This window comes from Lissotriton helveticus, chromosome 6 (genome assembly GCF_964261635.1).
Source record: "Lissotriton helveticus chromosome 6, aLisHel1.1, whole genome shotgun sequence".
Lineage (NCBI taxonomy): Eukaryota > Metazoa > Chordata > Amphibia > Caudata > Salamandridae > Lissotriton > Lissotriton helveticus.
The window spans coordinates 1,003,440,109-1,003,453,861 of NC_136067.1; positions in this window are offsets into that span (position 1 = coordinate 1,003,440,109).

Consider the following 13,753-nt stretch of genomic DNA (forward strand, 5'->3'; position numbering starts at 1 on the left):
AGCTTAAATTAAGATCTGTGTAGCAGTGAAATGCGGAGACATGGGGTACAGGGTGACAGGGTTGTTCCCGTTAGCCGTGAGCCCCGAGACCTGCTGCCGTGATTATTCTCACCAATTTCAAATGTCACTAGCCGCCACTGAGTGGAAAGCCCCAAATTCCACACGTAATTCCTCATTTATATGAAGAAATCTCATCATTGGAAGTATTTGCCTCATCAGATAAATAACTCACTCACTCACTCTCAGTATTGGTATTCACACGGTTTAGTAAAATCTCAACACACTTTACCCCATTTGTGGTCGATGCCAAAGACATAAACTACATTCCCAGCAAAAAGAACTAAACACACTGCCCGTGAATAACTACAGCTCTATTGAAATGAAGTTTTCAACAACAATGTGCAATGACGATGCTTGCATTAACTGACATACATTGTAAAGTTTATTTTTCCCCAAAAAGTATACTATATATTATTGATGAAAAAAATGAATGTGTCCGTCTGTAATTCAACTGGTGCTCATGTAAAGCGCTCTGATACCGTTAGGTCGAGTTCGCGCTATTTAATATATATATAAAACTATCACTTTTAAAAAAAACAAGCGTTGCAGATGTTGTAGAGCTCTTTCAGTGTTTGAGGCGCTTCTACGTTCAAATGCGTATACCTCAATTGGCTAACATTTCATCTCTGGAACCCCTTTCCTGCTAAAATAATAAACACCTGGCTATTCTCTAAATTATGGTTTCAAGTGGTTTCTGCTACAAAGTGTACTGGTTTGTTTAAGCAAATTGAGACCCTGCTTCTCACACTCGTTCACAGTTCACCTTATGCAATAATGTGCTGCCATACTCCTGCCTCATCACTGTTGGAGCATACCTCCAGATCGCACACACAAGACCAAAACTAATATTTATAGGCTGAACCTCAACCTACAGATGTAGTATCTTAAACTAAATAATTTAAAGCAAGACAGATTGGTCACAAATTTGCCAGATTAGGTTTATTCACACCCAAAAACATTAGCGCCACTTTACAGACTTTCCCAGTGAACCACTACTTTCATTTTTTCTCGTCATTGAGTAGCATTTTTTTCCTCAGGTGAGGAAGTTCACCATTCCTGGAGGTACTGCGATATCTGGTTGATGTGTGGTGTAGAAAATGTTTCATGTGATCCTTATCAGCTGTTTTCTTTTTATTAGTTTATGAAATGTGTAGTGTACTGCAGCTTTATGTTCTGGGATGTGGTCTTTTAAAACCATACTCCTTATGTTTTGTAAGGATTTAAGCAATGGACATTGAAACGGGTCCCTCCGGGCCCTGTAGTCATGTCCTTAGCTTTTCAGGCAAAAACACACCTTGATTTCTGATTAACAAGTGCACAAGCATTAAGGTAAGCGTGTTATTCCTGCTTACATTTCACATGCTTTACTCAGTCCTGCATTCCCTGTGAGTGTTTGCTTTTTCCAGGAGGGTGTCTAGTGCATAATTTGAATTGAGTTGTTTCCAGGCATTTATAGCTGAACACAATTGGATTGCATCTAAAGGCAGTGTGAGTTTCTTTTAGTGGGAGAGTATGGTGTTCAGTTGGGGAGAAGATGTGGCACTATGGCCAGAGCTGCCAAATTTGGAACTGGGGAACCAGGTTCAGCCTTCTCTTCTTAGGGAGCACATTCCCATACTAGACCTTAGAAGGCCACGCTGGACCTTAGAAGCCCTGGTGTCTTAGCACCAGCATGTCCCTAGCTGTGGCAAGAGTGGGTTAACCTTGTAGGCCTGTCCACCATAATCCATACCGAAGTTCACTTTCAGTCTTGTGAGAAAGCCTATGAAGCAGCACACTCTAGAGTGACAGTGACTCTGTCACTGAGGTCACAGGACCCTGAGGCTAGTCTGCATCACCCATTGATACCTCCATTGGCCTTGTTTCTGCAGAAGTAGAGCAACTCACCAGGGATCGGCAATGCAGGATTTGCACGCACACCAAACTAAGTTTGCAAGCTTTAGGGTCTCTGCTTCACGCACAAGCACTTTTAACATGTGCTGTCTGATTTGGGACCACAAAATTATGGAGGACTGAATTATTTTGCAGTGTTAACTAAATTATTCAGCAAAAATATGGCCACAGCGTAATGCGGTACATTTTCTGATGCCAACTGCTAGAAGGAGGTGAATGATATCTACCAAAAGCCACAATAGAAAGATATGGGTGCGGTACAGTAACCCTATGGTGTATGATATCATATGCAGCCTGCTCCCTGCCCCCATGGCTCCTCCTGCACCCCAGTGTTTCTTGTGCCCGACCTGGCACACATCATGTCGGAGTATGGTGATGACGTTAACATTTTGCCCCCCTGGAAAGATTTCTGCAGACGCCCATGAGTCAGAGTGCGGCTTTTATTAATATTACACAAAATAATGCACAATAGTCTTTACGACAAAAGATGAACACATTTCTCTTTCAATTGTTTTAGAAAACTACCTAAATGTGCCTCAGACTCACTCTCCTGAGGCTTGCCCAATGCCCGATACAGTCCGAGGCTCGGGCAGACTGAGTCAGCTGACTGTTGTTGACTATTAATTTATGTCATGATAAGGAAGGTGAACGGTGTTGCCGGGGCCTTTCACATCCTATGTGGGAGACCAGGCACGGGTCCACGTGAAACAGAGAGGCCCTGGGGTCATACTTGATGTTATTGATAGATTGCCAGGGAGGAGCAGGAGGGCCCAGACAGTTGCAGTTAGGCTGGCTAAGGCAGGAACTTAATTATTTTGTTTTTTTTGCCAGCTCGCCCGGCGACACACTTGTGATTAGGCTGTGGCAGGTCTAATCCCTATTTCCCCTTCAGCCTGTGTCGCAGACCAGGCCCCCAATAATTGCTGTTGTCGCCTGGCAACACTAGAACTCTTCTTGAACATCTAGGAGAGGTTGAGCAGGCAGTATTTACCTTTAAAGCCAGGGCAGGCACGCCTCTCCCATATTAGCCGAGTAGTGCCACCATGACCAGCTCTGCATTCAGAGCTCCTCAGTGCCCTTCCATTTCCGAAGCTTTGTAGCAGTTTTAAGTTTTTCTTAGTTTCTTGTTGCTAAAATAGGTGTCATTTCAGATATTTATATATGTTTCCCTCCTCTTCATTGCTTGATTCTGCTCACTAGAAAGTGTCATAGTCGTTGAAATATCACTCATAATTACAATGAAATTATGAAACTGTTGCAATCTGGAACCATGGCAGCTATGCAAAGATGCAAGGTGTACTTTGTGAATAGTAAAACGTATAGGGCTCAGATATGGCCCTTGTGGTACCCCTAGTTCCACAGTCAGAGGTCGATGTGAAAGGAGGTAGTGAGACTGCTTATATACTTACAGGAAGGAATGATTGTAGCCATTTCAGAGATGATTTACAGTTACCCAAGTTATGAAGATGGTACAATAGGATCAAATTATAGACCCGATCAAATGATGCGAAAAGATCTAAAAGGATCAAGGATGCAGCATTCTCTTGATCTAGGAGTGGACTCCTCTGTGACATCCTGTAGGGCTGTTTCCACTCTATCATGGGGCCAGTAACCAGACTGAGTGATATGCAATAGCTTGTTAGATTCAAGAAAGCATGTGCATTGAGCCTTGACATGCCTCTCAAGAAGTTTAGATTCAACAGTTAGATAGGTCAATAGTTATTAAGGCAGTTGGGTCTGCATTGTGGTTTTATACCATACGGATGCCTGGGAATTGTTCCGCATAGCTAATGAGAGTGCAGCATTTATTATTTTAGTGCAAACATGTTCATGGTGCAGGGCTCAGCTGGAGCTTATAAAATACTATGCTTGGTCTAACTTTAAAACACTTCACGCAATAAGTGTGTGCTGTGCAATAAAGCACACATGGGATTTCCTAAACTTTAGGAGAAATACTAATAATTCTCCTTGTTAAGGCCTGCATATCAGAGATGTTCATTTTTGTTGCTAGCCTTCTCTACAGATTTAAGTACACCTGGCTTTGGGTCAAAGTCCATTGTTGGTAGAGGAGGAACGCCCATGTACCAGCCATCGAATCCTCCTGGGTGCAAAGTAGAGCAAATCAGTGCGAAAATATTGTTGTGTTACTTTTAGGACAATTCTTCACTACTAAGAATTTTTAGCACTGGATAGTAAATATTTTATCAAGACTTTACATTGGTTGGTGTCACTTTTTTGTTACTTTACAGCAGTGCAAAATATTGATAAATCTGCACCTTTCCTTTGTTGTCTGGGTGGAAAAATATGCATCCATTCTGGCTTCTGTAATGAGACGTAATACCTAGAAATAACTATAAACGGTCCTCCTCCACGCATCCTTTAACGAATTAAAAGGTCATTAAAGGGTGACTTTTGTATGGAGGCCCATTTAGAGGTATTTAGTTACTGTTCACTGAAGGTGAACGACATGACTTTCACTCTGCATAGCAAGAGTGGATAAGTATGCAGCAAATGTGCTTAACATCGTTCCACATTTGTTTACCAGTAACACTTCAGTTAAAAATTAGGAATATAAATGTGCATTGTGAAATCCCAATAGCGGAATAATTACAACTGCACGCTAGCAAGGTTAAACTGTGTGAAAAGAAATCAAAGGTTTACAGCACAATAACATAAAAAAGAATAATTTTACATATATTTATTTCTTAAGCACAGATTCGAATTTCAAACGCTACTCCTGTGTAGGTGGAATAAACATAAAAACATAAATAGAAGTGAGGTAATATTGATTAGTCTAACATTTATTATATTTCTCTGGCCTTTCACCTGCGTAGGAGCTGATATTATGTCCTCACTGAGTATTGGGTGAATTGATTGATTATAGCTGAATAATGGTGTAAAGACCTACACGCTAGCCAAAATAATTGTCATATGAGTATTTTGATTTAATATAACGAATAAGCAAGTCATGAGATTGTGCAGGATCGCGTGGAAATAGTGGATATGTGCTTTAATAAACCGAAGGACGAGCCTAAATGGCGACATGCTACATTCAGGCAAATAGCCAGATAAAAATGTAATCTAAAACGTGTAACATTCATGAAAAAAAAGAGTTGAAGGGTTCTATTCACATGTACATGTGTAGATTTACTCATGTGCAAATGTACTCTTGCAACTAAGAGTAACTTTACCCTGGATTTTCTGATGGACCTCCAAGAACAGGATTTACAAGTTTCTACTCGGAACTTTTCAGACTTAGGCAAACGTTTCCGCTACAGGGACAGAGATCGTCCTAAGGTTAGGTATAGGAAAACGTAATAAATTTATGAAGAATTAAAAAGAAAATGTTTTGCGATAAAATACTAATATGAAATATTATTAAAAGTCCATTAATTAATTAGCCCTAGAGAATAAGGGGCCGATTCCGATTCGGTAAAATCCCCTACAATTCGCCGTACGGAGCGTTTTTCCCATACGATTCGTACACCTACAACGTCCCCGTCCGTACGATCAAGTACGATCTTAACCCAAGGCACATCTACGTACGAATCATACCAAACACCATATGACCAAAAAATACATATGATTCATATCCGGGTCACGCAGTACGCGCCGTCCGTATGTAAACAGGCAGCAGTTTCCTGCCCAGCAAGTACGATCCGTGTCGACGACACTCCGTACGACCCTATTGAGCTGAAAACGTCTGTAAAAGCCGAGTCCGGCCCGACCTCCACCCCGGTACGCGACAGACACGCCATGAACCCCATCGGCCGTGTAATCCCAGTTCTGTTCGCCTACCACCTGGTGCACAGAAACCGACGATGTCACATACGGTGAGAACAACGTACCGCAACAATGGAAGTGTACTTGTACGGTGCGTCACACGCTCGCGTATATCACCATTGCAATAGTGCTACGAGCCGCACACACGCCATGAATGTTGGGGTATGGTGCGCCACACGCTTGCGTATATCACCATTGCAATAGTGCTACGAGCCGCACACACGCCATGAATGTTGGGGTACGGTGTGTAACATCTGAGGGATGGGTGGATATGACTCCCAGCAGTGCCCAACAGTATGGGGGTGGGTGGATATGACTCCCAACAGTGCCCAACAGTATGGGAGTGGGTGCAGAGGACTCCCAGCAGTGCCCAGACATAAGAGGGGTGGGTGCATATGACTCCCAGCAGTGCCCAGACATAAGAGGGGTGGGTGTATATGACTCCCAGCAGTGCCCAGACATAAGAGGGGTGGGTGGATATGACTCCCTGCAGTGCCCAGACATAAGAGGGGTGGGTGCAGAGGACTCCCAGCAGTGCCCAGACATAAGAGGGTCATTATCATCATCATATCACAACTACATGGGGGTATGTTTACATCCCTAACCTGTGAGAGTCCTGATAGTGCCATAGCAACACATCACTTACCGCAGTGTCCCACTACACCGAGGATGGATTTCTGTCACACACTGTGTGACACACCACATGTGGGTTTGATGTCAGATTCCACATGCATACCCACCCATGGAGGTTGCAGGCAACCCACACACTCTACCATCATGACACAATAGTGTATAGTCATATAACAGCCCACCAAACAAATAGAGCAAAAGGGAACACACACTGTCTTGTACATCCCTGGCCTGATATGAATGTCCAGGTGGTGGTCAGACCACCAACATATACTCTCTCATGGAAGGAATAGGGTTGAAACCCCTTAGATACAAAGCACAAAATTGTGAGTCATGTGCACAAATACCCTGCATAAAAAAAAAAAACATAAGGGTAAGGCTGTGATTATACATCTGCATAGTGGGAAAAAGGGTGAATGTGTCCATGAAGGCATTTCTACATACTAGAAACACAAGTACAGTGAGTAGCTTGGATGGCACAGACTAATGAGCAGTACTCATCTGTGAGCAGGCATGGCCATTGCTGAAGAGAACGTTCAACAAAAAAGGAAATATGCACACATGTCAGCACAACAATTGTGCAACTGTCTGTAGTGAAGATCTCATGGGTCACTTAGGAAGGGACACTCCTTGGGACAATGTCTGTAGGCAAACTGAACACACACAAACAAAGATTAATTGCTGCAACATTGTGATGGCACATAGATACCATGGTCCACCTCATTACCATCATAATATAGACATCTTTCACAATCCCAAAACATTACCATGACACCAACTCCTAAGCACACAGCACCTAAAGCAAGTACCTGAAATGCAATAGTTTAAAATGAAAAATCAAATGCTTTATTCAGCTCCAAAGAAAAATGATTTAAAAAAATGAGTCCCAGATCAAACAAGCCAATGGCTAGTCCACATTAAAGTCTGGTTGGGGGACGTTGGGGAGGTTGTCGACCCAAACTTGCCTGCACATGATGGAGCTAAAGGGTTGTTGACCCGTGGGGGGCATCATCTGGGTCAGGGACCGGCACCGCAGGGACAGTAGAGGGAAGGGTATAATAATAATAACAATCTTTATTTAGATATGTCACAGATATCTTTAAAAGAAAATCACAAGATTCACAATATATACAAGCTGTTTAAAATTTGATAAAAAGCTACAAGAGGGAAGGGTAGGTGTTGTGGGTGCAGGGGGGAGGAATCCTCCTCTGTGGCTTGTGCAGCGCCAAAGGTGGAAATAATTTCAGCGCTGCACACTTCTGCCAGTTCAGCCAGACCACCACCTGCACCCGGGGACACAATGGGAGTGGAGGTAGAGGGCTGTGAGTCTTGTGGACTTTGTCTGTGGCTGTGTGCCTGCCGTCTGACCCCAGTCCCTGTGGGTGTACCTGCATCCCTCTGAGATTGCGTGCCAGGAAATCTGCGCTTACACTTCGGTGATGGTGTGCTGGTTGTGTCTGTTGGTGTGCGTGATCTTATGTGTCTGCGTGTGCTCTGGACAGGTATGGGAGAGGGGGGTATGGATGTGTCTGAAGGAGGGGGGGACAGACCACTGCAGGAGGGCAACTGATGCCGTCAGTGAGGAGTCCATGGATGATAGAATCTGACATTGGTCAGACATCGTAGCTGACATGCCCTCCATGAATGACAACAACTGTGTCAGTATTGTAGTGTGGCCATGGAGGACAGTCAGCATTGATGTCTGACCAACATGAATCTGCCGGAGTAGGTCCACAGACTCGGCACTGAGGGCAGCAGGGGAGACAGGGGCAGGGACTGCAGTGCCGGGGACAAAGGAGACTTGGGGGCAGCACAGACAGAAGGGACTCTAGCAACTGGGAGGGTGGAGATGGGTCTGGAGGAGGCGGGGATAGACACAGTGATGGTAGAAGGTGTTGCTGCATATTCCCCCTCCTCCTGAGAGTCAGAAGCCGAGCCGTCGGCATGGTAAGAAATGTCCCCTTCCAAAGGTCCGGCCACCTGACTCCCCTCACCCTCCATGCCACTGGCTCCCTTCGACTCCTCAGCGCTGGTGGCACTGCAGCTGGGTCCCTCCTCCTGGTCCGTGCTCATGTCTCCTCCTGTTTCGGTTGATGATGCTGTTGGCAAGGAGAAGAAAAAAATGCATCAGTCACCTGTACACATGAGCACAAAATCAGTTGGTCACACTGCAAATCATGGCATGCATCATGAGTAACAGCCAGATAGCTCAGCACATATTTGAGACTAGTACTGCCCAGTTGGTATAGACACCATGCAACTTGGACACAAGGATCCAAAGACAGACCAGGCCACAACTTGAATGAGAGTCACACTGAGGAGCTTATGTTTGTTTACAGGAGAGCAGATTTATACAATGAAGTGATGCCATCTCAAGTTCACAAAGAAATAAACAGTTGTGTTGTCCCTCAGGGCAAACTAACACACCTCACTCCTCAAGGTGACACCACACTCAGAGCCCTGTAAGTACATTTTGGTGAAAACTAATGTCACAAATTGTTGGCATCTTGGGATTCCCCATACTTCACACATTCAACATGTATTGAATGTGTTGAATGTGTTGAATGTGTAAATTAGCCATCTTGGGAAGATAACACGTATGTGCCTGCATGATAGATCTCTCACAGGGAAATGCACACCAAAAACATAGACACATTCATTGAAACAGCTGGCACACTTTAAGATGAAACACTGTTAGAAACAAATGGCGTGGACCATATACATGGTCCAACGGAGGTCTTGATGGCTTGACACACATTAGTCTGTACAATTGACACCAAAGGAGTCTCAAGCACTCAAGACCACTGTGGGGACATGTCTATGGAGATCAAGGCACACCATTAATCACTAACACTGGCCTCCTTCAAAAGTTGCCTGCTTATTCCAAAACATTGCAAATGTTGTTTGGTGTGCACTACCTTGACAAGACAACTATAATGCAGACACATAAGTGTAACCTACACAATTTGTATATGAACACATTAAAAACATAAACAACTTTCAACAAGTGTTGGGAGTGCCAAGTTACATTCATCAATGTGAGACAACTTCAAATTTGTCAGTACTCACAGGGGCATCTATCACCTTATCATACAGTTTCTAGCACATAAGACCCACTGGCTGTCATATGAAGTGGCCCACAAGTCCCAAATCAGGACAATGCTTAAGCTAATGTGCCAGAAATTGTTAAGAACAAAATCATTGTTGCATCGTGGACACACCCTTCTCCACATGCAAATTGTCAACACAGTAGTGTGCACACTAACACAAAACAGCATTGCACCAGAACTACATACATATGGCAAACATTATTGAGGCACAATCATCACTGGAAGCAAACAACATAGCCTGTAAAGCCCCTAATGAAAGCACTGTCCACCATCACAGGGGAAGTGCATTGTGAACAATCTACCACCCAATTTACATCCACAGCTCACAACTGCCAAGGCCAAACACACCTCTCCTGCACAACACCCCCATCACTCAGTCAATGTGATTAATACAGCCAAGAAGTGAAAACTCAGAATCAGGGTAACAAAAACAGTGCAGCAACTTTTTGAAAAGTAAACCAAGGTCACCTTGTGGGGCTGGCAATACATATTAGTCACAAACAACCAACAACAGATTCTTGTGAATAGGCACACAGGCACTGGCCAGTGTGAGTATGCGCAAGCCAAATCTTGTCCAGTGTGCACATGTAGCTGACACATGATAAATACAAACTATGCCAGGGACCAATGCCACTGAGGCAGACCCATCCTGAACCCATATAGAATGGGCACCGTGTTGGATGACACACATGATTAGCAGGCCAGGGTGTTGCAGGGGACTGTAGTAGGCCCACTGATCTGTGGGTTTAGAAATTGCAGACTGTCTCATGATTAACCGTCATGGCACCATGCATATCTCGCAAATGATGTACATCATGTCTGAGAACGCAACATGGGTCATGCATGCTGCAAGGGTGTGCAGTTGAAACCTCACACTCCTATGTTGAGACTCATCATCAGTGCAAACAAATATGAAGCCCAAACACAGTGCACAGGTCATGGCACAGGCAAGGTACGAACACATGTAACAGACCTCCCTCCCACATGATGCGCTAATCAATGTGCAGTCTAATTACCTTGCACCCCAGAAGAACATGTGCAAATGTGAAAAAAACACAGACCAGGGGACACATGTGGAGGAGGGGAATGGATGAAAAAGAGCACCAGCTGAATATGGGGAATTTAAACTACAATGCAAAAATAGCCTGTCTGACCAGACACCCCAACTGTGGGAGTGTTTTTAGGCTTCAGAGCACCTCAAGTAGCAGATGACACACAACACTACAAACAGCCATGTACCTACCCGCTCCTTGCTGCTGTCTCTCCTGCAACTGCCTATGGAGGTCTGGAAAGACCACTTCCAGGACCCGGAGCATGTGGGGGGTGAGGTGATGGCTTCCACCTTGCCGGCGTGGAGGTGACAGCATCAGCTTGTCCCGGGTGATACGCCAGGTCCAGCACCGGATGTCCTGCAACCTTTCTCTGATGTTGCTCAGCCGCCGGCGATGGCCGCCCGCAGACCTGACAGCCCTGACAACCTCTAACCAGATCTCCCCCTTCTGGTCGGCAGTTACCTGTCAGGAAGACAAAGTGAAACATCATCACTACACCTGCTCCATGTTCCAGAGACACACACTTGCACTACATTGATGATGTGAACAGGGCTTAGGATGTTGACAGGACTTGCATCATTGTCCACGTGAAATCGGCCTGTGGGCAAACCCAAATGCACTACATACCTTTGAAAGGCAACAGATGGCATAAGGGGTGCAACACACTCACTGATCATGGCACACACTGTACAACACACGCAACTGCAGGGTGTGGGACTGCACGTGACAAGCTGTCAGGTCAAGTAAAGTCTTTATTTCGATTTTTAGAAAAAAAATCATAAAAGACAACATGATTAAAATACAATTCATATCATCGTTTTTTTAAAGATAAAAAGACAAGTCAGCAATGTAAAATATAAAAACAATTTAACATAAAAACAGGAGAGCAAAAAAAAATAGTTCTACTTGGATATTTTCAGCTTCCTGGCCCTTATCGCCCAAGCCCACCCCAGAAATGTTGCCATTGCTATTACAATGACGTTTTCCGTATCAGTCCTGAGCACCCTAAGAGCTGCAGAAGCTACCCTAAAACCCAAGTTATTACATGTTGGGACTATCCATTTCAGACGTGGTTGCCTATAGGATGGGCAGACAAAAAAGAAATGTGCGGTTGTTCCCCTCACGTCTAGACAGAACGGACATAGGCCATCGCAATCCCGTTTCGAGCTGAGTGTAAAGGACCCTAATGGTAGGGACCCTACCCTGAATTGGTGGTATCATTTTCTTTCCAGTGTGCTCCTAATAATATCCCAATATGGTTCTAAAAACAAGGACAACTTAAACTCCAAGAACCCATTTGTTAAAATACTGTTGCTCTGGGATAATCGCCACTGATCAATATAGGACCAATATGCTTCTTTTAGTAGCTTCTTGGAGGGGAACATCACTGAAGACAGAGAGTTCCACAGGTTCCTCATCCCTATAGCTATTAGTGTGGACTTTAGTTCCCTAAGCCACTGGATTCTATCAGAGGTATTTATTGACTTGACTTCGCTCAAAGCCTGGGCGTACTGAGCCAACTCGGGAGTCGTCCACAGCCAGCGCCAGTAGGCTATAGGGCGAAACCTAGCCTTATCTCGAATATTCCTGCTTCCAGTATCTAAATACAAAGGGAGCAGTGGAGTGGATTTAGGAAGTCCTGAGAGAGCTCTAAGAAAGTTGTTATGTGCTACGGCAAGGGGTGTTAAGTTACTGAAGCCCCATAACTCCGCACCATACAGAATCGAGGCCCCCAGCTTGTTGTTATAAATTTGCAACGCTGGAGCAATGGGCTTAGATTTAGATTGCTTATGCTCTCTAAGCAGGACGCCCACCAACTGTGAGTGCTTTAGGTTCATTATGTTGATATGAGGTTTCCAGGAAAAGTTTCTACCTATAGTTGAACCTAGGTACATAAATGCATCAATATGATCCAGAGGGGCCTGTTCTAGACTAACCCTCCCCCTCACTGTTTTGGTCTAATGAAAGACCATACATTTTGTCTCAGACACATTTATAACTAGATCCTGGTCACGACAAAAGGCCTCAAAACAGTTGAGTGTGTCCTGCAGCCCCCTTTGTGTTCGCGATAACAACAAAGTGTCGTCAGTGAACATCAGTAGGGGGGTATGGATTCCCGCAATTCTAGGTGCGTCTGTTGGTTGTTTATCAAAGTAGTGTGTAACCACATTGATAAACAAAGAAAAAAGGGTAGGGGCAGGACACACCCCTGCCTGACTCCCATTCCAACCTTGAACTTGCTCGTCACATTCCCCTGCTTCCCCCATCGTACTTGGGCGTAGTTTTCGTGGTGGACCTTGACAATAATATTCAAAAGTGCTGGAGATAGCCCCATCGAGCGGAGAGCTGTCTCATATCCTACTCCACTTAAGAACCCTTAGCAGACCACACATACACACCCTGGCACAGATCACTCGCCTGTCAGTGACAACAGTGTATACAACGTTCACTTTGCACATGTGCCACTTGACAAAGAGGTGCCACAGGTGTTTGGCTAACTGTGCAAGTCAGGCACACAACACTGCATACTTGTCACATCAGATGGCTACAGCTGCTGCATACGCCATGCAGCTGTGGTACAAAACATAACATACACACTCGCCCAGGTGACAAGGAACATTCACACTCTTCAATGTCCATGAGTTTAAACACAGCATTTGTACAAAATCACCACAGGTCCCCACAAGTCATAAACATCAGTGGGTACATTCAGCTGTCACTCCGGGGGGAACACTGTTACACCTCAGTAAATTAGGGAAATAAAACCAGCAAGGTATGGCACAGCAGAATGTGTCATTGACTATGCATTGAATGTCACAGTTAGCATAATGCAAGTGAGGAGTGAACACACTTGAACTACATCATGCTCTGCATGGGAGACACCACAATGTACACACCCGGCACTCACTCCAAACCACATTGCATGTCTGTTCCACCAATACACAATGCCTGTTGTGACACTCACACAACATGTGCAGAGTCAAAGCTAGTGCAGTCATCACTCACCTGCTCCCCTGGTCTCCCATACAGCTTGCTGTACTGTGGTAGGAGGGCATCCAGCAGGGCCTGGTTTTCCTCCTCAGTGAATGCTGGTGCCCTCTCCATGGTAAGCAAAATCAGAGTCCAGGGAATGCAGAGACAGCAGCAGTGTGGTCCACTCCAATGTTATGCAGGCAAGTGCTCTCTCACAGACACATGTAGCCTTAAATCAGTGCTGCTGAGGGG